The 22473-nt window shown below is 36.4% G+C and overlaps 1 protein-coding gene across 9 annotated transcripts in view; it reads left to right on the top strand.

The window, feature by feature from the left end:
* The first annotated feature begins 1256 nt into the window (after nucleotides 1-1256).
* The window catches only part of adgrb1a (adhesion G protein-coupled receptor B1a), a 235587-nt gene continuing 214370 nt past the window's right edge, over nucleotides 1257-22473 (top strand). For 4 of the 9 annotated variants that reach the window (XM_059339464.1, XM_059339463.1, XM_059339462.1 and 1 more), the window contains exon 1: nucleotides 1258-1757. The gene's annotated coding sequence lies outside the window, so the exon portion shown is untranslated. Of the gene's footprint in view, nucleotides 1758-22473 lie in introns of all 9 variants that reach the window. The other 5 variants (XM_059339467.1, XM_059339470.1, XM_059339469.1 and 2 more) reach the window with 4 other exon arrangements.

Raw genomic sequence — 22473 nt, 5'->3', positions numbered from 1 at the left:
GTGCCACAGACCTGACATAAAGTCCCATTGACGCAGTTTGACTCCAGAAGAGGGGGCTGATGGGTGAATTTTCTATTCAGAGAAATCCCCTCATATCTGAACACAGTAAATGTAGAATCTGACAGGAAATTGGGCAATTTTGCTTTCAAAATAAAAGCATTCCCAAGGGGGAAGCCTCTGTTTATTGAATAATGTTTCTCTGTTGTTTTTCACTCTTTGATCATTTTCAGTACTACTGTTATGTACAACAGAAACAACAGAGTGCCACAAAACTAATTACATTTTATAAAACATACACATACAACAGTTTGTTATTATATGAGCATATGTGACATTTTGAATATTTATCCACCATAGCTTGTAGTATGAGCTGGATACAGTGTGTGTTTACAGAAACGTACATGTGGTAGGTCTCTTGCAAAAAAGATTCATATCACAACTCTATATTTAAACCTACTTTGGTTGTAAATATATTCATGAGAGCCTTATGTATCTTGGTTTTAAACATTGAAAGAATTATGAAAATAATAAGAGTATAGAATAGAATAGCCTTTATTGTAAAAAATATCACAACAAGAATAAATAATTGAATGGCAAAACATATTGAATGTAGAATAAATAGCTACGTATGTAAAGGAGGCGAATGAGGATGGGTGGTAGCATGTAGAGGTAGTATTTTAGATAATATGAATATAAATATATTGCACTATAATATTGCACTATTATATGGTAAGAACAGGAATATATATTCTTATTTGACATTAACTGGAAATATTAAGTTATTTCTCTAAATTGAGTATTTGTATTAAACGTAATGTCGTTAAATTGACAATGATATTTATATACATATATATATATTTATATAATATAGCTATATATTATTTTTTATTTATTTTATTTCATTGTTTATTTCTTATTCTTGCAGGAGTTTTATCCATGCTTGTTCTGTCAAAGCACTTTGTGAACACTGTTTTTAAAGGTGCTATATAAATAAAGGTATTATTATTATTATTATTGTTCTTATTAAATATTTGTCTCCTTTCAAAGTGCTGCATTAATCAAGAGGTTGTGGAGAGGAGCGTCGCGCAGCCTGGTGTTGTGGTTTTTATTTTGAAATCTGTAGCTGGAAGTCATTTTGGTAGAGCTCGAGTCTCTTGACAGTAGCGCGAGCCCCGGGCTTCCAAATAAGGAATCCGGCTGTTGCTGCGCGCGGACACACAGACAGACAGGACGCTCCAGAGCCGCGAGCTGGGGACGGAGAGCCCGAGACGCGCGCGAGCCAGCCCTCTTTGATTTGCCGCTCCGTTAAACCTCCACATCCACCTGGAGACCTGAGACCTGGACACCTGGAGACCTGGAGACCTGCAGACGCGGATCTGGAGAATAACTTTTTGACTCAAATCTATGCATTTCTGGAATAACACTCAACAACAACTGCGAAAAAGGAGTTTCCCTTCATAAATTAAAGAGGAGCGGACGACGTTTCATTTTGGAACAATGTAAGAAAACAGCTGTCGGTGAATCTATTCACAGTGGAGCTCAGTCGGAACTATAACGGACATTTAGAACTCCTCTCTGAGTTTTCCCATCTCCTTTAATCCATTAACGCTTCATCTGTTTTACTCAATATAAGACGACATTGTCGTTTGTAACCAGGCGTGTTGTGGACTTATCCCCAGGCTTTTGGATTGCTGAATGCCCTGTGAACGCACCGCGCTCTGACCACTGACACTATGCATCAAAGCAACTAACTTAAGGTAAATTCTTATTTTTTGAATTATTCATATTCACTCTTACTGACCTCTCTGGCACCGATGCTCACCTTTAACTTTGCTGTATAACAGTTTGGTGTGTGTTGCCTCTGCGTTTTGTTTTGGTGAGTGTCGATTTAGCTGTTTGAAGGGCGGTTTGGGGCAAAATGAGCAAGAAGAGAGAGATTGATCATTTTAGGAGGCTGTTTTTATGGGGATTTCCGATGCTTTCTGTGGTCCCCCATGTATTGTGATCAGCGTTTTGCCAGCTTGGTGAGCAGCACTGAATTTTTAAGTCGTACACACCCAACCGGTCTGTTCTCAGGGAGCCTCACCGCTGTCTGAGCTCCAATCAGCCCGTCAGGCTGCACGTTCCTCTGGGGAGACACAATGAATAACTTCGATCAAAAACCACCTAATGTAAGGTCTCTAGCTGAGCAGCTAAAGTCAAATACCAGCATGGACCTCATTTAACACATTTTTTTCAAAGAATGTTTAAGCGCACCTCTTTAAATGGGCAAACATTATTTAAAAAAAAAAAAATCCACACACACAGAAATAAACATCCTGCCGAATTTATTTCACTAAGCATATACATTTCAACTTTTTTAATTGGTTGCTCAGACTTTCAGAAAAAAGGTTGTTTTTCTGCCTCCACAGGTGATGTGATTTTTGAAAATAGCCTTCCAGCTGATATGAAATTTGTAGAATGCCCTTTCAAAGTAATGTGTACTTCAGCCAGCATTTAAATGCTGAAAGGTTTTTAATAGAGTTTGAGCGTTGCGGATGCCGGCAAACCTGCAACATGACTTGTTGGAGTTTGGCATAGTCTATTTTAATGAACTAAAGTCTAGATATTACTCTTAGACTTTTAATTTTGAACAGCCCAATGAGTTGAAATTGTGAAGACATAGGTAGAGTTTACAAAAAAGGAAAAAAAGAGAGGAAACATATATTAATCTATCATTTAACACCGTTTTTGTTCTCCCTTAAGCTTCACAGGCTTTAATGTCACCTTACACAGACTTTAAAGCTGCATATAAATATTAACTGCCTTAAAATGAAAATAAAAATCCAGCATTTCTTTTATAATACATGAAGAATGTCTTGGTTGTACGTGGTGTAAATGATGCTGGAGACCAGAGACATAGCTGATTTCTTTGCAGTAGAGTAGGCTGCTGATGCTTTGAGCCTATTGCTGTGGCGCACTTTCCCTCAGCCTGGAATCACTCACTGATGGCCAGCAGTCTTATTCGCCACAAAATATGTTGTCATTCACTGTCCCCTCCTGGTGCAAGGAGCCTCCCTCAGTCCTCCTCATGCTGCAGCAACACTCACTAATGTCTGATTTATTAAAACCATGAACATGAGACGGACAGGGCAGTGGTGTTTTTAAGAAACTTTCAAAACAGGATTTTTGTCTCATGGGAGATGTGAAAAAAAATGTTCTTCTGTGTGTATTTTCCTTATTTGGTTGACAATATGACATCAAACCTTAGCAATAATGTAGTTCAATGTCATGTTCAAGTTAACACATCATACTATTGGGGGCGCTATAGAAACACAGAAGCCACTCCCTTGGAGAAGACAGGTTAAATTCCCATTAGCTTCTGTGCTGAACTGAACCGATCCCTGTTGATTTATAGCGCATAATGCGGCTTTCTTTAGGGGGACAAAAGTTAAAATGCAGTCCTACTGTGTATTTTCATGAAGAGTTAGTATTTCAACAGGTGAGGACGTGGTCGGTAGAAAGACAAACCAGCTAATTCATCTCTGACATAGAATGTGCAGAAGCTTTTATCATTGTTACTGTTTTGATGCATTAATACACAAGGATTTACATGTATAATGTTGGAAGTGCAACCTGTTTAAACTATTAGAAGATACTAAGACCTTTTAATGAAATTATTTTGGGTTAGCAGCTCTTAAAGTCATTGAGTCAAATACTGAATTCAGAGGTAGGGGTATTGAAGTATTAAAGTATTTAAGGTCAGATTATATTAAAAGTGCACTTGCCATATATTAGTTCCCCTGTGTATGATTCTGCTATAAAATATTAAATTCAACCCTTTTTCTCCTGCATTTTTCACTTCAGGATTACCTTTGAATGTTTGCTTTCCCCAAACAGTCACAGTTGTGGTCCGGTGGTTGGAACACGTCTTTGACCTCTAATTAACGGTTAAAATTTGCAAATCAGACCCTGCAGACATTAGTCCCTGTGCATTATACTGCGCACATGAAAACACAAAGACATTGCGTGCCCCCTAACCCTAACATCGATATTTATAGTGTTTTTATGATGTTTTGTTGCAAGAAAGTGCGTTTTTGTCACACTGCCACTAAAATCCATGTCTAACCTAGCACAAGACTCGGAGGAGAGACGAGTGTTAGGACTTGTCTGCTCTAATGACGGTGCATGCTGTTCTGGGGCAGTGCCAGGTTCAGAGTCTCAGAGAGAAGCCCCCGTTGCCCCCCAGGTACAAATATTAGCAGTCAACTGTTTTATCCGCAAGAAAGAGAGCAGATAATATAAATAGACTGAACAGTAGTGCCCTGACAGGCACGGCTAGCTCCGAGTCACAGGGATGAGACAAGCCGGCAGCCCAACACAGGCCTTTTCAGAGCCATTCATGCATGTTTTTTTAACCTAGATGTCCTCCTTTGTTTCTGCATCTGACATCCTCCCGCTGCTTCGGAAAATACCCACGCCATCAACTCTCTCGCCTTCCCTTCATCCTCTCCTCCTTCTGATCACTCCCCTCCAAACAAGGCTGCAGTGTCCAAGGCTGTGTGCTATCACAGAACCTCATATATGAATTTGTGACATCAGAGGGAGGAAGAGGAGACAGTGGGGAAGGGGGGGACGACAGAGGGAGTCATTGAAAGAGGGGAGATGAATAGATGGGTGACGAAGAGACAGTCAGCAGGATGATAGAAGATGGATTAAAGGCGAGATAGAGAGGGACTGTAGACACAGGGCTATGTGACTTAGACAGACAGCTATTCTGCTGCTTCTGAGCTCCACACACCGCTTTGTGTGTGACACCTACCATGCTCTGGAGTTAATACTCACACACACACTCACACAAACACTCACACAAACAAACAAACATACAAAGGACACTTTAAAGGTGAAATATGTCAGCATCCCATGTCCTGGCAGCTCCTAATGGCTTTTAGACAGGACTGTGGGGAGAAGATCTTGGCTTGGAGGTGGACCAGATCCTGCAACACCATTGGCTCCCCTAATTAGGGCCTAAACAAGGAGCTTGGGAAGGGTGCTTAATGAGGCTTGGCCAATGTGCGGAGTGAGACAGGAACTTAGGCTGACAACCATGTAACAGCCACGAAGCTTTACCGCAAAGAGCCTCAATGGCTACATTCACACCTCCATTCTAAATCTATGTTTAGTTATAATTGCTTGGAATTATTGTCCACATGGAGGATGCATTTTGCCTGTTGCCAATATTGGTTAATGTAGGTGTTGAAACAGATATGCAAAGTATCTGTGACAAAACGTTGCACCTAGTTGCTGTGCTCGTCATTTAGATAGAGGGATTTATTGCTTTCAATGAAATAGTTCAACTCCTCAGGTAAACACCTGACCATATGTTACCTGCATTCTCATGTGGCAATGTCCTCCGACATCAGTCATTGGTTGACATTTCTGAACACAAACAATCTAACTCTTGCCTGTCAAGAGCAAATGCAGAAGCATCAGGACATGTTGTGGTTGGGGGTGAATGAATGGGTCAATAAATTGTGCAACTTTAACATGGGAGACGGTTGTTGAGAGCATGTGTCAGGGCTGCACAATTAATCCAATTACAGTCACAATCAAGATGTCAGCCTTTGAATATCAATGTGTGTTTATACGTGTCAACCTATCTGTGTAGTCTATGATAGACAGATTACCAGTAGCTCTTTATAGGGACTCATTGTGTTTACAAGGGTAACACCATCTGACATATCCTCATGAGATATAAAGAGATCACCAACTCCATCACGTACTACTTGGCATGGTGACAGAGAACACCGTTAGCAAAGATAAAAATAAAATAAAATAATGGTACGCATCATGAACAAGAGGTCCCGGTTACCTCACAAGTAGCTGTGGTGAGGTTCAAATAGGGCTGGGTGATATATCGGTATACAAGATATATCCACATATTTTTAAATGCGATATGGAATTAGACCATATCGCATATATTGATATAGTTCAAATTTGCACTGTGATCCTTGTTCCGGGCAAGCTGCAGCTTTATTTAGGATATTTTTTAATTTAAATGTGCACTTTATGGAGTTTTGGTTTAAAAAAAAAAACAAAAAACTCCTGTTGTTCTACAGTATTTATGTTCACTTAAATAAACTGTTTCAATAAAACAACTAGTGACATGTCATATTTGACTTTGACTGAACATTTGTTCTCACTTTGCGTTAAAAATATCAGGATATATATCATATATTGATATTCAGCCTAAATATATTGGGGTACGACTTTTGGTCCATATCACCCAGCCCTAGGTTCAATGACTGTTTTTGACTATTTATGACTATTTATTACAGTCCATTCATTTACCTGCACTGCTGCTTTACTGTACATTCTTTACTGTATATATTTCTATAACATATTCATTCTCTGTATATATCCTACAGCATATTCAATTCATACCTGCACTATATTTATACTCCATGTTCATATGTGAATACCTTGCACTTTACTACTCTGCACTTCTGTTTAGATGCTAAACTACATTTCGTTGTCCTAGTACCTGTACTCTGTTCAATGACAATAATCTAATCTAAGTGGAAATGGCTATGGTAAAAATCTTTTTAACTACTATCTACATGCACTTTGTTAACAATGACTTTGAACTGAAAACCTCCTATTTGAGGAGGATCACATTGAGAGAACGGCTCTAACATCATTAGATATTGATAAGAGACAGTTGAACAGTTTAAGTGGATCACATTTGATATGACTGAGTGAACATAAAAGTGATTGCATCACTTTTTAAATCTACAGTCATGCCACTTTAAGGAGAGCTTGTTTAATGTATGCCCTGAAGCAGCTTTTATGGCACATGTTTAGATGCTAAAATGTTGTTTGTTGGACATTTAAAATGTCTTACTGGAAAGAAAATTAGCATTTTATTTAGTTGAACCGTTAAGAAGCCCAGCGGCTTTATTTGTCAAATATTTACTTATTACTATTACGTAAAACATTTGCAAAAATGCCTTTAGTTTGAAAACAACAATATTTATTTATTTAGGTGAATTATTAATCTATTTTAAAAACTGTACTGAACAGTTTTAGTGTTTTGTATTTTTATGCCCATTTAGCTTTGTATGTCTGAGAAATACACATTTCAAAGTTATTAGTAATCTGCATTTTCCATGATAAACAAGCAATGATACCATTTATTTATCTGTTTGATTATTATATCGCAATTGCAAATCGTAATATTGAAAATATGATCTCTTCCTAAATCATGTCTCTTCCTAAATCATGTGGGCACCTGAGAAATGACAGAAATGAAGTTCCTTTGGCTGAAAGATCATCAAGCATAATTGTTGCAAATTCATGTTTGTGATGTCATCGTTATGTCAAAGAGTGTCGTGAGGTGTGACTGGATATTTTGTTGCCAGGGTGAAACTTGGCACTTGTGAGGAAACAAGAAAACATGAATGTCATACTGTTATTTATTTCTCTGCTCATCCAAGAGTGAAAAAGAGTGAAAATGGCAGCATTGAGGTCTGTGGATGTAACTGTGCGATCACTTAATGGTTCCTGTTGCTAAGGTATAAGCTGGTAAGGTGCAACAAGAGGCGTTTTGTTTGGAGACGACTGTCATGAGAGCAGCCGAGCATACACTGAGCTTAGAGCTGCTGCTTGACAAAGATGTTGATCAGCATTAAAACACAAAGCCTGTGAAGACTGAACACTCCAGATCAGACTTCATAGCATAATATCCACCAGCATCAGTCTTCAAGGAGACGGGTTTTTTTTATCATCCGAAGTCAAACTGTTGAATTTTCAGTGTTTGGTGAAAGAATGTGTTTTAAAAATAGATGCACTTATTAAAATCCAAAACTATTATCTACAGATGTTCAATATTTTAATTGGTCTGCATAAATGTGTTGCACTGATTAAAACTAGTCTAATAATTTTAATTAAGTAATTAATTTTACACTGCATTTGCAAATTTTTGGTAATGCACAAATAAATGCAATGCAGATAGAAAACTAAACTAAAAAAAAGATTTACATTCATGTCAATCTGTAAGTTGGTTCTAGCAACCAGAGATGATACTGCCTTTGGGATTGGATGTGTTTCTGTCTGTTTGCTTGTTATTGTATTAATAATTAAAATCAATTAATTCATAAAATAAAAAAGACATTTGGTTCTCTAGACTCCAGTTAAAAAAATAATAAAAATAAATAAAATAATAATAACAACCCAGTCAGTTTATCTGTTCATGCTTAGACATAATAATAATAATAATAATAATAATAATAATAATAATAAATCCTCTTCTGCACAGTCGCCATTACACAAACAATGCCACAAATATTGTTAATCTCAGTATTGTATGATTATGATATACTGTTGTATTGTACAGTTTCTAAACTGAATGAATGGAGATAAAAATAAATGAGATAATATTATATGTATGTATTAAGTGTTTTATTTTGGTATTACATTGTATAATGTATTATTATATTACTTGAATAAAACATTGAAAGATTCCTGGTAGAAGTTACAGTTGCTATTCAAGCTAACCAAAATACTAACTTACTATTTATTAATAATAATCAATAGATAAGTTGAAAAAATAATTGTGAGATTAAACAAATAATTGAAAAGAGAATCAATTAAAAAACATTACATATTAACAGCCCTACACTGAATGTAGTGAGATGTATAGGTTATTACTGAGCTGGAGGAGTACCACATGGATCTGTACTTGGACCTCTTGAATTAATTCAATCAATCAATCAGACTTTATTTGTATAGCACTTTTCATACAAGCGAGATGCAACACAAAGCGCTTTACATAAAAAAGAAAGGAGAAAATAAAATAATGATAATAAAAAGATAACAAAACATAGAAACAAACACCCTATATATATATATATATACACATACACATACATATATATACATATATATATACATAAAATATAATAAAATAAAAGTAAAATAAATATAATAAAATAAAAAGCTAGATAAAAAAGATAAAACAATAAATAAATAATTAAGATAACTAGAGCATGATAATATATATATATATATATATATATATATATATATATATATATATATATATATATAGAGAGAGAGAGAGAGAGAGAGAGAGAGAGAGAGAGAGAGAGAGAGAGAGAGAGAGAGAGAGAGATAGACTAATAAATAATAGCAAATAAATAAATAAAAGAGAGGTAGTGTAATAACACTAAGATGCATGAGCAGAAAAATCTCTAAAAATGGTTCAGGTAAAAGCCAAGTTAAAAAGATAAGTCTTAAGTTTGTTCTTAAATATATGAACAGTCTCTGATGCCCTAATTATGAAAGTTTAAAGCCTTGATCGTGATACATATAACACATCATCATCATGCACTACCTCTATATTTATTAAGCTTTATTTGGCTATGGAAATGGTTCAGTACCAGCCGAAGCATCATTAACCCTCTATGGTACACATTATGATGCCAGTTAGGAAAAAAAATTTGGAGTGTTTTTTTGTCTTAAAATAGACTAAATAAAAATAATCTGAAGAAATGTTATAATTCTTTTTTTTTCTTGGAAGTTTTTGGGTTTGTTGTCCATAGGCAACATAGTACCATAATGGTGCACAAGTGAAAAAGGACGTTTTTTAAATTAATTTCAAAAGGAAACATGATACCATTGAACCAGCGACCCATTGAAATGAATGTCTTGAACAGTCTAAGTGTATAAAAACTATAAGAAATGAAGGTTTACTCACCTATCAGTAGGAATATATTTGTTTCCAGATGGAAAAGGGCCAGGAAATTATGTTTTGAGTGATTTTTTTGTGGTGCAAAATGGCAAAGCTGTTTCCTTTGGAAAAGTCTGCAAAATAGGGTTTCAATATGGCCGCCTGGAGGTCATGTGACAAATTAAAGCATTGCTATTGGTTCCCTAGACTCTTCCCTCTTTTTTAAAGTATCACATCACTCAAAAACATGCATTGTAGAAATTTAACAAGCCAAAAATGGGGCAACACCGTACCATAGAGGGTTAAGAAAACTAATCGAGGTGGCATCCTTTGTCAGAATAGTATTTTAAATAGAAGTAGTCTATTTGAAATGAGTGGATAGTTATTTTTATTTCAGATACAAGTACTGCTAATCCTCTCCTCTTTGTTCATACATTTTCTTCACACTGTGTCCTGGTATTTGACACTGGTAGCAAATTTATGACACATGACAGTGATTTGTATGCTGTGCTTGGACGGTCATCTCTTTATATGCAGAGATCAATTCAGAGCCTGACATTTATTTATAAGGCCATCCTGAGGTTGTCTCCATCTCACTTATGAGCTTTTATGGCCTTAGTCAGTAGGCATCAGTATGGTTTAAGGTCAAAAGAGCCTTTTTCCTAAGTTTGAACTGAGATTTGAACTGAAATGGGTAAAAAAGAAAGAACAAAACAACAGATATGCTGCCTGGAATTACTTACAAAATGACTCAAAATCAAAACAGCAGGAGAACTGAGGAAACATTCTAGTTCAGCAACCATGGTCCTTTACATCTGTCTTCTGTATTTGTATGATGTGTACATGTTAGTGGGTGCTGTATATTATTATATAATAAATAATAATAATATAGTGATGAGTCCATTCTGTGACTGTGTGCTGTCCATTGTGTCCTGGCAGGTCTCACCTCTAGATGAGCTTAAAATCTCAGTGGAGTTCATCCTGGTTTTAGCTTTTACCCTCTTTAAACATTTAACTAGTTCTGAAAATAAACCTGCTCTCAGGCAAAGGTTGAGACTTCAGGTGACTTTCAGTATCTCTGACCATAATATATATATGCTGGTCATAAATACTGGAGACAGAAAAGGGTTACTCTGTAGTAGGGCTGGGCGATATATCGGTATAAAAAATATATTGATGTATTTATAAATGTGACATGGAATTAGACCATATATCAATATAATTCAAATATGAGCTGTGATCCATCCAGGCAAGCTGCTTTATATATAAATGCTGCCCTTAGTAGGGTTCATCATATTAAGTTATTTTGTAATGTTTGTTATTATTGTCCCATATAAATATATTTATTTCAGAAAAAGATAGGCTGATTTTATTCAAGACATTTTTTATTTAAACTCCCTCTCCTGCTGTCATACATTATTTATGTTACTTATATAAACGGTTTCAATAAAACTACTTGTGACATGTCATATTTGGCTTTGACTGAACATTTGCTCTCACTTTGAGATAAAATAACGAGATTATATCGTATATTGATATTCAGCCTAAATATACCGGGATATGACTCTTGTCCATGTCGCTCAGCCCTAACTCTGTGTCAGTTTTAAGAAGAATATTATTTTATTAATCCCACAACGGGGAAATTCAACCTCTGCATTTAACCCTTTATCCTTTTTACACACAAGTGAACACACCGATGTGTGCCTTGCTCAAGGGCACTTCAGTCCTAGACCTGTTAGTACTGGGATTTGAACCGGCGACTCTCCAGTTACAAGCCTGATTCCTAACCTCGGACAGCCACGGACTGCCCAGTTTTCACCTCTGTTATGATGGACTTGATGTAATTGTAATAATGATATGCTACATCTTGTAGTAACACATGGAACAATAATCTGATATTACTTTTGATTATTTGCATTAATACCAGTAAAGGTGTCTTCCTCTAGTCCATGCTGGTGGAACCCTTGTAGTAGCAGCAGTTACAGTTTGTCAGGATCTGAGTGACATCACTGTGAGTCGAGGTCTTCAATTAGTACAGAACTCTTGCCTGTTTGCTATTTTTATCTTCATGTTAGCAAGTGTGTGAGAGAAGCAGAGGAAACACCTTCACACCTCATTCTGTTCCTCTGGATCCACTAATGAAGAAAAACCCCGAGCAGCCAATGGATGAAGCCATGTGAGCTGCATACATACCACTCTATGCATGGAGTATCATGAAATATGAAAGAGAAAAGATAAAAAATTGTTTAACACTTCATATGACAGATTTGTCTTCGGAGCTTTACTTCCAAAGCACGTATTACAAATTATCACTTTTTAAAAATGTATTCCCATATTTTGTACAATGCACAGATTTCTATATTTGCTACAATATTGACCCCATATCATATATATGTTAATTTTGTCTTACTTATACTAATAAACTTAACTTGTTAGTAGCTTGATTTGAAACTCAAATATAAATTTAACAAGGGTTAATGGGGTTGGATTATACTCTCAGGCTTCTGTTTGCATGAAGAAATTGTGAAAGGGATCCGATGATACCAAGAGCTCCATCTTTGTTATCTCACCAGCCAGAAGTTACACAGAGGCAGTGTTTCACAACACACAAATTAAAATATATGTCTGCTAGTGATAGGAAATAATGACATGTAGCCTTAAAACGTGATAAAATCATTTTAAAACGACAGTCCCTCATTTCCTTTTTTTCTGGCAGTTTGTACTTTTTCTTGTAGTATTCTTGTAAAATGTAAAATGTAAATAAAATAACAGCCGCTGGCACACAGCTCCATATATTATCCTCATGGAGAGACGGCTGTATATTTAAAGGGTTCTCAATCAGTGTGTGCTTTGAATTACAAACATCTCAAATAAAAAAGCAACTTCTATTTACAATCTTGCCAGCTCTATCTCTCTGACACGCTGGAAGTTGAAGTCATGCCACAGAAATTAGTCACATGCATGTAGGCATGTTCATGGCATTCCCCCCACGCACATACTGAACATAATACCTAGCCTGAGATATCACAGATGGTTTACTCTGCTCCTCCACAGCTTTCTCACTGGCTTCAGATCCTTTTTCTGGCTGAAAACATGAGTTCTTGTTAACACATTATGTTCTAAATTCCTGCACTTTTTAAACTCCTGGCATTTAATTAATTCTAATAATAATAGGTCCATGCGTCATGTAATAACTATTCCAGAAGGTATTTTATAAATAAATAAATCAGCAGGTTGAGTTGTCATACATACGGTTGAGTTCTGCTGCCATATATATATATATAAAATGATTAACATATGTGCATTCATTTGCACCGCTGCAGATGCATGTTGCCTTTATATGATGCTTGTTAAAATGCAGACGGCCCTGCTGCTCTTTTCAGAATCTCTCAATAAAACAGACACCGATAGTTTTATAGTGCAGGGTGAAGGGATCTGTTCTTTATCCTCTGTGATGAGACCGAGGGAAATCTTTGATCTGGAGTGGCTAGATAATCATCCGTAGCTGAGCCCTGATTTCCATCTCTATTCAACTCTCCCCTGGAAGCTCCATAAGCAGCCATCAACACTGGAACTAATCAGGGTTATTACTACTCTCCCCACTGAACGCCACACTTCTCCAGATGCAGCTCGGCGTCTCTGCTGCTCTTGTTCTTCCTGTCGATGTTGTACAGATCTGATTTATCTCTGTTTGCTGATGCTTTGGCTTGATACCAGAATTTAATCAAACACCAAGGTGGACCACTGTTGACCTATTTTTCTCAGCACAATTTGGAAACTTTTTTTTATCATAGTTGTTATCAACAGATAAAGTCTGTAATTTCACCTGTAATAAAGCATGGCTCTCTGCCTTTTGAGCTGTTAGCCTCGTTATTAATTTTAATGCAGAGGAGAAGAAAAGTGAACAAGCTGCTGCCATTTGGCTTATTTACAAGTGCTATTTCCTTGAAGGACTAATAGTTACTAATATTAAACTCAAATAAATTGAATGACAACACTTCTCAATGGACTTTCTCTTTGCCAAATTACAAATATACTACACCTTCAGTTTATTTGTTTATGTATTAAGGATCCCCATTAGCTGGTACCTTAGTAACCAGCTAGTCTTCCTGGGGTCCACAGGAACAGCACATAATATACAGAAAAACATATTCTCAATGTATCAAACATTTACAGGTAAGGTCAATCACCATAAACCTAAAAAGGGGTAAGAAAAGGAAAGAAAAGAAAAGGTAAGAACAACATTTAAAAATGTACAGCTTGTATAAAATAACATTTCAGTTTCTTTTTAAATACCTGTTTACTTTCAGTGCAACAGAGGTAGTGAAGCAGATTATTCCACAGATTATTGCTCTATAGATAAAAGATGGCGATAAGGCCTTTGTTCTTGGGTGAGGCACTTCAAGCTGACCGTTAATGGACCCTCTAGTGCAGCAGTTGTGCAAGGAGTTTCTATACACAATTTGATTAATTAAAAAGTTAACCCTCTAGAGTCCATGAAAGCACCGCCACATGACTTCTTCATGACATGAAGACATAAAAATGAGGCAACATTGAGTCTCCATCAGCTTCCATACCAGATTTTTCTTGAAATATATTCGCCAAGTAAAAGCGGAGATAATGTCAAATATGTTTAGTATGAAAATATAGAACTAGAGATTATCCTCATTTTACCTGTTATATGGTATATTTGCAACCTGTATTCATATTTGCAACATTTTAAATTCTGTGTATTGAAATGTAATTTTAAAGATCAGATTTTATGTTTTCCTTAGTTTCTTTTGGGTTCAACATTTTGATCAAGTAAATCAAAGTTAAAAATTAATTATTAGGTCATATAGGTGAGGTAACGCTGAAAAAACTGATACCAACATGGCATGGTTAAGATTGTTTAACAGATTTCAGAGGGTTAATGCAAAATGTAACCTGCAGCTGAAACCAGTTCAAGTCCAGTCTCATGTCTTTCAAAGTCCATCTCAAGATTAATTTAAGTACTTTTTTTTTTTCATATATATCTTTATTTGGTTGTCAGGACATAATACATATTCAACCAGAAAAGGTACAATTCACCCATTTTCCCCCCTTTTAGAACAACCCCCCACCCCCGAACCAGTGAGTTACATTCACATAAAATAAGCAAAAAACAATAAATAGTAATGATAATGAGAAAATACAACTCTCTCCCCCTCAAAGAAAAACAGGAGGGGTGAACAGTTAATTTAAGTACTTTTAAGGCACAATGAGTGCATTTCAGGATCTATCTGTTTATCTGTTTGTCTCTTCCCCGGCTCAATCAACAACATCTAATTTCAGCAAGTTTAGCGAGGTAATAGGCAGAGTTTGACTCCAGACAAGAGGATTTAGTGGAGCTCGCTGAGCTTCTGATTTGGACAACAGCGATTAGAGAGTCAGCCAGGACACAGCAGAGCTCCGGGGAGAGGCTGAGGAGGGACAGCTGGAGGAGAGAAACGCTCTGAACACTAAGGGAGAGAGGAAATACAGACAGAGGGCGGGGTCTCTGCACAAACCAACATGGTCTCACAGGAATCCGTGAAATAGCCACGGATTCGCTGAACTCAAAATCTGTGGAATAGCCACGGAATCACTCAAATTTCCATGAAACTGACACGGATTTGGCTACAATGTAAGTTAATGACAGTCATATCCCGTGGCTAATAAATAAAAGGGACATCCCATAGAGCTTTAATACAGAAACAAAAGGAGGTAATGATAAACGTTCACTGACTGAGGACCTTTAGAAGATGACATCACTTTTTCTTATACATTCATTACACAGTGACACTGAAACAGTCTGATGACTCACTCACTACATGAATATATGAGACATGTTGGGCTTTACGTAGCGTTACGTAATGCAACTTCACATCTCATCTCAACATTGCACTGTTTGTCCAATCAGTGTCACACACAATTAATGGCAAATATTTTCTACCAATTCATTGTTATTTTAGGTAAACATTGAGATGACTTAACCCAGTTACTATTTACCTTTACGTTGTCGTACAACGCCGGCTGGTTATTCTGCAGCTGTTGAAACATGTTTGATGTGTTGCCTGTGTTAACGGCAGCTTTTTTGTGGCAGGTTTTCCACCTGGGCAACCGTCTTCAACAATGACTCATTTTTTGGGTAGCCAAATCATTCCCACACTGAGGATTTGACACGTTTTTCCTAGGGAACAGCTCCTCCCCTTCCATGTTTTACCTCCTGTCACCTCCGTCTGCAACTGCACCGACTCAAAACAAAGCAACACAAGTGTTGACAACTTGTGTAAGCGAGTTGCGCTGATGTACCAACATGGTTCCAGCACAATCTTTTCCGGATATTGGCGATATTTAGGAAACAATTAACTAATGGTAACGTGACATCCAGTCTCAAGTCAAAGCAACCTTCATGTCCAGTCTACTTGTTACAGTGTCACAGTGCATTTCAAGTCCGGTCTAGTCTATCTAGACTGCTTCAGATCCAGTCTCATGTTGGTCAAGACCTGGAGTAGTCAATTCAGATCTCAAATCCTCTGATCGAGAAGAAAGAAAACACTCTATGTTGCTGTGTGTTGTGAGGCTAAAACTAGACGTCATCTGTTGAAAGAGACCAACAACATCTCCACACCGTTGGACAATCACGACACATTTTCGTTGCTCACAGATTCCTCACACATCATTATAGAAAAACACGATTTGCGGTTGTAAAAAAGGTTGCAGTTTCTTAGGGCTGGGCAATATGGACCAAAAGTCATATCCCGATATATTAAGGCTGAATATAGATACACGATATATATCCAGATATTTTTATCGCAACGTGAGAGCAAATGTTCAGTCAAAGCCAAATATGACATGTCACATGTCATTTTATTGGAACCGTTTATTTTAGTGAACATAAATACTGTATAACAACACGAGTACCTTTTAAAAAAAAAAAAAATCAAAGCTCCATAAAGTGCACATTTAAATAAAAAAATATCTTAAATAAAAGCCACAGTTTGCCTGGAGCAAGGATCACAGTGCACATTTGAACTATATCGATACATGCGATATGGTCTAATTCCATTTCACGTTTAAAAATATATCGATATATCTTTTGTATGGATATATCACCCGGCCCTACTGTTTCTGTGAATTTAGGTTACAAAACCACAGAGCTAGGTTCATAAATAAATGTAAATAAATGTATGTTAATGCCAGAAGTGAAGTAGTGAAAGGGTGAAGTGAGCCATGGAAGTTACATCAGTTACATAAACAACGTAAGTAACATAGTAAAGCATAATTCACAAACCATGGGCCATGGAAGTTACGTAACAATTGTTAAATTTTATTTTCACGTGGGAAACAAACCCCGCCGTCTGTTTGTCTGATGCTGAGTGATAAAGTTTATGTTGACCAGTGATGATGCAATATCTAATGTAGGCCGTGCTCATTTTGTTTCTTCTTCCAGAACAGATGTCTAACTGTGAGGGCTTAGCTGTCACTGTCATAAAAAGCTTGGGTTTCTCCTACTGGAGGTCCATATATCCAGAGAACATCTGGTGCTACTTTGTCTTCTGTTAGATAAATGTCTTGGTAAACTTTTTGTCTATCCAAAAGGAAACATGTGGCCCTGGAGTGCTGACTTCCCAATCTGCCGCTGTCAGCTGTGTTGTACAACAGCTCTGCTGAAGTGAAGCTTTTATTTGTGACCCTCCATGTTCCACCTAATTACATCTACAATGTTGTTTTTCTCCACTTAGAGGACATTGCAGCTGGATACTGAGCTCGGCATATTTTGTCTACTTGAGCACTTGTTAATTTGCTGTTATGCTCGTTCATGTGGAGCTAATGGTGGACTAAGGAAGAAAAAACCAACAACAAGCTAGTGCAATGTGAGAGATCTTCATTTTTCCTCTCCTCTCTAAACTCAATCCCACCAAACACCTGACCATGCTTCTTTAATGCTTCACTTACTGTCATATCTTTTACTTTCTCCTATTTATTTACTTCAAAACCAAATTCTGCTCTTTAATTTCTCCTTGGGAATTTCTCCTGCTTCTTCCTCTCTCCTCCTCTTCTCCACTGTTATATCTTTGCTTTCCTTTGTCACACTTCTTCTTCTTCTTCTTCTTCTTCTTCTTCTTCTTCTTCTTCTTCTTCTTCATGTTTTCCCTCAGGTCTCTCAGCTCATCCACACTGCAAAAAAGGTGTGTCTAAAAAAACAAGATAAAAACACTAAATCTGAGGGAAATGATCTTGCTGCATGGACAGATAATTAGGATTATTAAATCTAGAAATAAGCATGTTGAACGCTTAAAATAAGAAATAACTCTTAAAACAAGATAAATTAAAGCTGCAAGCAGCGATGAACTGCACTTTAAAAAAGTTTAATTTACGGTAAAATACCGGCAGTTGTGGTTGCCAGAACTTTACCGTAAAAAATACAGTGAGTGGGTTTTCTACTGTAAATTTGTAAATGCAAATATCCCAAAAAAAATGTTATTAAGACTGAATAAACCTGTCTTTTTTCAGGGTAATTGTGTCTTTGTGACATTATGGCATTTCTCCATTAATTTTACATACATTTTAAAAAATATTTTTACAGTTTAAGTTTTTTAAGCACTATTCCACGATTAACGGTAATCAAGTGTCTACTACGGTAATATACAATTTTTAATTTGACACCTTATTTCTGATGCAGTTTGACAGTGTTTTACTGTAATTTCTACAAACATTTTTTACATTGTGGCCCGAGCAGAGTGCACTGACAATTATTTGTTTCTTACCAAGAAAAAAAAACACCTTAATATTTAGAAGTGTTAGATAATTGATCTTGTTTTAACCCTATAAAGCCAAGTGTATCTTATTTGATACACATGTTGTTGAGACCTCTACATCATCAGTCTGATATATTTTTTTCCTGAAAAACCTGACGTATACATGTGAAAAATGTTCGGTTTTATGTTTTTGTTAGTTCAAGAAAAACAAACTGTGAGCAACAAATTGTACAAAAAGACCTGATGTATCAAATATGATACAAATTAGAATTCATATATGCAAATTGATTTTTTTTTTTTTGTCAGCAGGTTCAATAAATACTCAAGTTTTTAAAAAATATAAATTTCTGGCAATTATTTCATGGTTCAGGCTTTATAGGGTTAAGATTGAATTTCTTATTCTAAGTGTTCAACATGCTTATTTCTAGATTTAATAATCTTAATATAAGAATTCTCAGATCAGATAAAAAGACTAAATGCTCAGATTTAATGTTTTTATCTTGTTTTTAGACACACCTCTTGCAGTGTAGTTTTGATCTTTCCTCATATTTTGTGTGCGATGCTTTTTTCTCCTTCATTCCAACAGTTTAACTCCTCTCCCCGTCCTCTCCTGCCCTCTCCTCCTCTCCTCCTCCTCTCCTCCTCTCCTCTCTGGTGTGTGTGATGGATGGTGTGGGTCAGTGTGCAGCTCTGACAGTGATAGCCTCTGTCACTGTTCACAGTCTGTGGCTGTTAGCGTTTATCTCTCCTCCTCCCTAGCTTTATCTCTAGTCTTCTCAGGTCATTGACTCAAGTCTGCAGGAGTGAGTGGGGGAAGAGTTTTGTTTTTTTGTTGCTCCTGGCTCTCTGCTGTCCTGCAGCACCAGGAGCCTGCATGGTGATGGAGGCTCCACACAGGGATCTGGTGTTCAAATGTCACCTTTTTACAACGATGGATGTAGTAAAAAATGTGTAAAAAATAACAAAATTAAACTTAAAACAAACTTAATCAAAATGCCACTGATGCACCATGAGCGTGTGGTGTAGCAGGCAGAGAAGGTGAAGTCCATGCATGGTTGTTAGTTCCAAAGGTTTATTTTATCCATCGCGAGCAAACAAACAAAAGAACAAAGAAACAAAAAAGCTCCTGCTGCCTCTCTTCACTGGTAAAAAACCATCGGCCCAAAAAACACAAAATATAATATGTAAACTAAATATGCTAAACAATAATGATGATTAAACTAAACAATTAACTAGCAAAACAAATATTATCAAAACAAACAAACGTCTAGAATAATCAGACAATACTCATTGTTAATAATAAACTAAACAGACAACTAAATACTAACAAGAACTAAATAGCTCCAACACTGGATGATGAATCATCATCTTCCTGGAGCCTCTCAGATAAACTCCAAAGTTCTCCAAAGTTGTGATAAAATCATTACTAAGAAATAAATGTTTAGTAATGAGATCATCAAATAAAGGTCTCCTCACCAGAATAAACACTAAAGCAGCTCATGGTGCCTTCAGCCATTCTGGTCAAACTCTCTGGAGTTCTTTACCACATGAACTCAGTCTGTTACAACAGTGTCTCCTTTAAAAACAGACTAAAAAACATCTTTTTTCTCCAACTTTTAGTTAGATAAAGGCTAAAAGGCTCTTTTAAAAGCCTTTAACAATGATAATACCACTACCTCTAACCCTACTCTACCCTCATATTCACAGTATTTTATGGTTTATTTGATCTTTTTTATGTATAATTGTAACTCCCTCCAAGCACCAGGCAAACGCAAGTCGGTTTCCTTCAACTGATTTATTTTGAGCGTCATTCATCCATCTCAAAATCCACCGTGAAAACTGCACATAAATTATAATGAAATAAAGGTTAAATCACATTCACAAACATTACATTCCACAAAGTAAAATACAGATAAATTAAACAAATGACCTTGTTGGCTGCATGCTACATGAAGGGAATTATATTTCATCCTTAGTCTTCTTCATATTAATGTTCAGTCTCTCTTGACAAACAATTCCATCTGAGCCATCGTTCATGCTTCCCGGGAATTCTGCTAGACTCCAACGCACCCGAGAGAAGCCAAACCAGACTTGGGTGACTTAGTTCACCTTCAAAATAAAAGCATTATAATGTATACCAAATAAAATAACATTTATAGAAACAAATACAACTTAAATTAATTCCTTTATCTGTTGCAATAAATTGTCAACAGTTACACTCCCACCAAATCACACAAACTTTAATGTGGGATTTTTCTTAAACACGATAATTGTAGTACACTTCAATGAAAAACTACCTATTATTACTTGCATTTCAGACAAAACATGAAACTTTAGTCTGCTTCGAGCAGAGCAACAACTTTATGTATAGGTCTTTCCAGGACCACTGTTCTAGTTGTGTCTTTTCCCTTATTGTCAAATGTGGTGTCACTAACCAGCATCTTTAGTTTTCTTACCCTACCATCTGACCCTGGATAGACTTCTATGATCTTGGCCAGCTTCCATTCATTGCGTGGTTAATGTAATGTTTAGTGTATGTATATTGCATATTTCAGTCATGTATGATTTTTACTTTAAGCACATTGAGTTTACACCTGCTGTGTGAAATGTGCTATATAAATACATTTGACTTGACTTGAGTATTATTATTTATAAAAAGGTGTAAATGTATGCAGCACTTGCAGGGCCGTAGCCAGGTTTTGAGAAATACTAAGATCATAAATCCAAGCCCCCCAATCCTAAATTGTTTCTTTTTTGCTTGAAGTAATCAGATTAATTATCCTTTAGAGTTTAGAAAGATTGGACACAGCCTCATAGACAGTAGTGTTGTAGAAGAGGAGAATATAACCAGCCACTAACTCAGGGAGATCCCACTCTAGTCATTTTGGCCCTGATCCTCACCGGAGTCCTTGGTATTGTGTATCAGCCGATTTCAATCTTAGTTTCTAAGTTTCTAAACTTAGATAAATAACCTGAATGAATTGGAAAAGTGCAGAGAAAAGAGCTATCACACTGGTGAATATGAGAACCTGGTCTCACAGGAACCCGTGGAATAGCCACGGAATCACTCACATTTCCGTGAAACTGACACGGATTTCGCTACAATGACAGTCATATGCTTTTTTCCTATTGGTTTGTTCCAAGTCACGTGACTTTCAAGGTCCCGGCGGTCAGAACAAAAAACATGGCGGACAGTTTTTTTTTTTAGTGAAAAAAATCTATATTTTGACTGAAAATGGAGTCAAAAAATGGATTTTGATCACATTTCTAGCGAGAAATATCTGTTTTATTTTCTAAATATTCACTCAGTGAATGTACATAATCACTTTGTATGTTGGAATAGCCACGGGATATGACTGTCATTAACTTGCATTGTAGCCAAATCCGTGTCAGTTTCACGGAAATTTGAGTGATTCCGTGGCTATTCCACGGATTCCTGTGAGACCATGTTGGAATATGATGGTACTACATAAGATTCACCTCTCACTAAATATATCAGGCTGGTTACAGACATCTACTGCAGGGAGCTCTCCAACTCTACAGACAGCTTTCATCAACCATCTATCCAACTGTTATCAGCTACAGCCCATATCAACTACTGCTTGAACTGTATTGTCATTTAAACGGATGGACAGTACTAGTCAAGTCAAGTCAAGTCAAACTTTATTTATAGACACATTTAAAACAACCGGGGTTGACCAAAGTGCTGTACAGATATCACAGTTGCAGGAAATACGGTACAAACTAAAATACTAAAATGCATAAACACAGTGCAACAATAGAATAAAAATAAATTAAAAATATAATAAAATAAATTAAAAATTTTAATAAAATTTTGTTTTTGCAAGATGTCCACTTAAACCTGATTAAAAGCCAGGGAGAAAAAGTGAGTTTTTAAGGAGGATTTAAAAACTTCAAAAGTTAATGATCAGTGCCCTTCTATATGTTCTTATTGTATCCACGTGTGACTGTAATGCAAATGAACTACAGTGAGCTATGTGG

This window comes from Centropristis striata, chromosome 8 (genome assembly GCF_030273125.1).
Source record: "Centropristis striata isolate RG_2023a ecotype Rhode Island chromosome 8, C.striata_1.0, whole genome shotgun sequence".
Taxonomy (NCBI): Eukaryota; Metazoa; Chordata; class Actinopteri; order Perciformes; family Serranidae; genus Centropristis; species Centropristis striata.
This window is presented reverse-complemented; position numbering and strand designations above follow the sequence as displayed.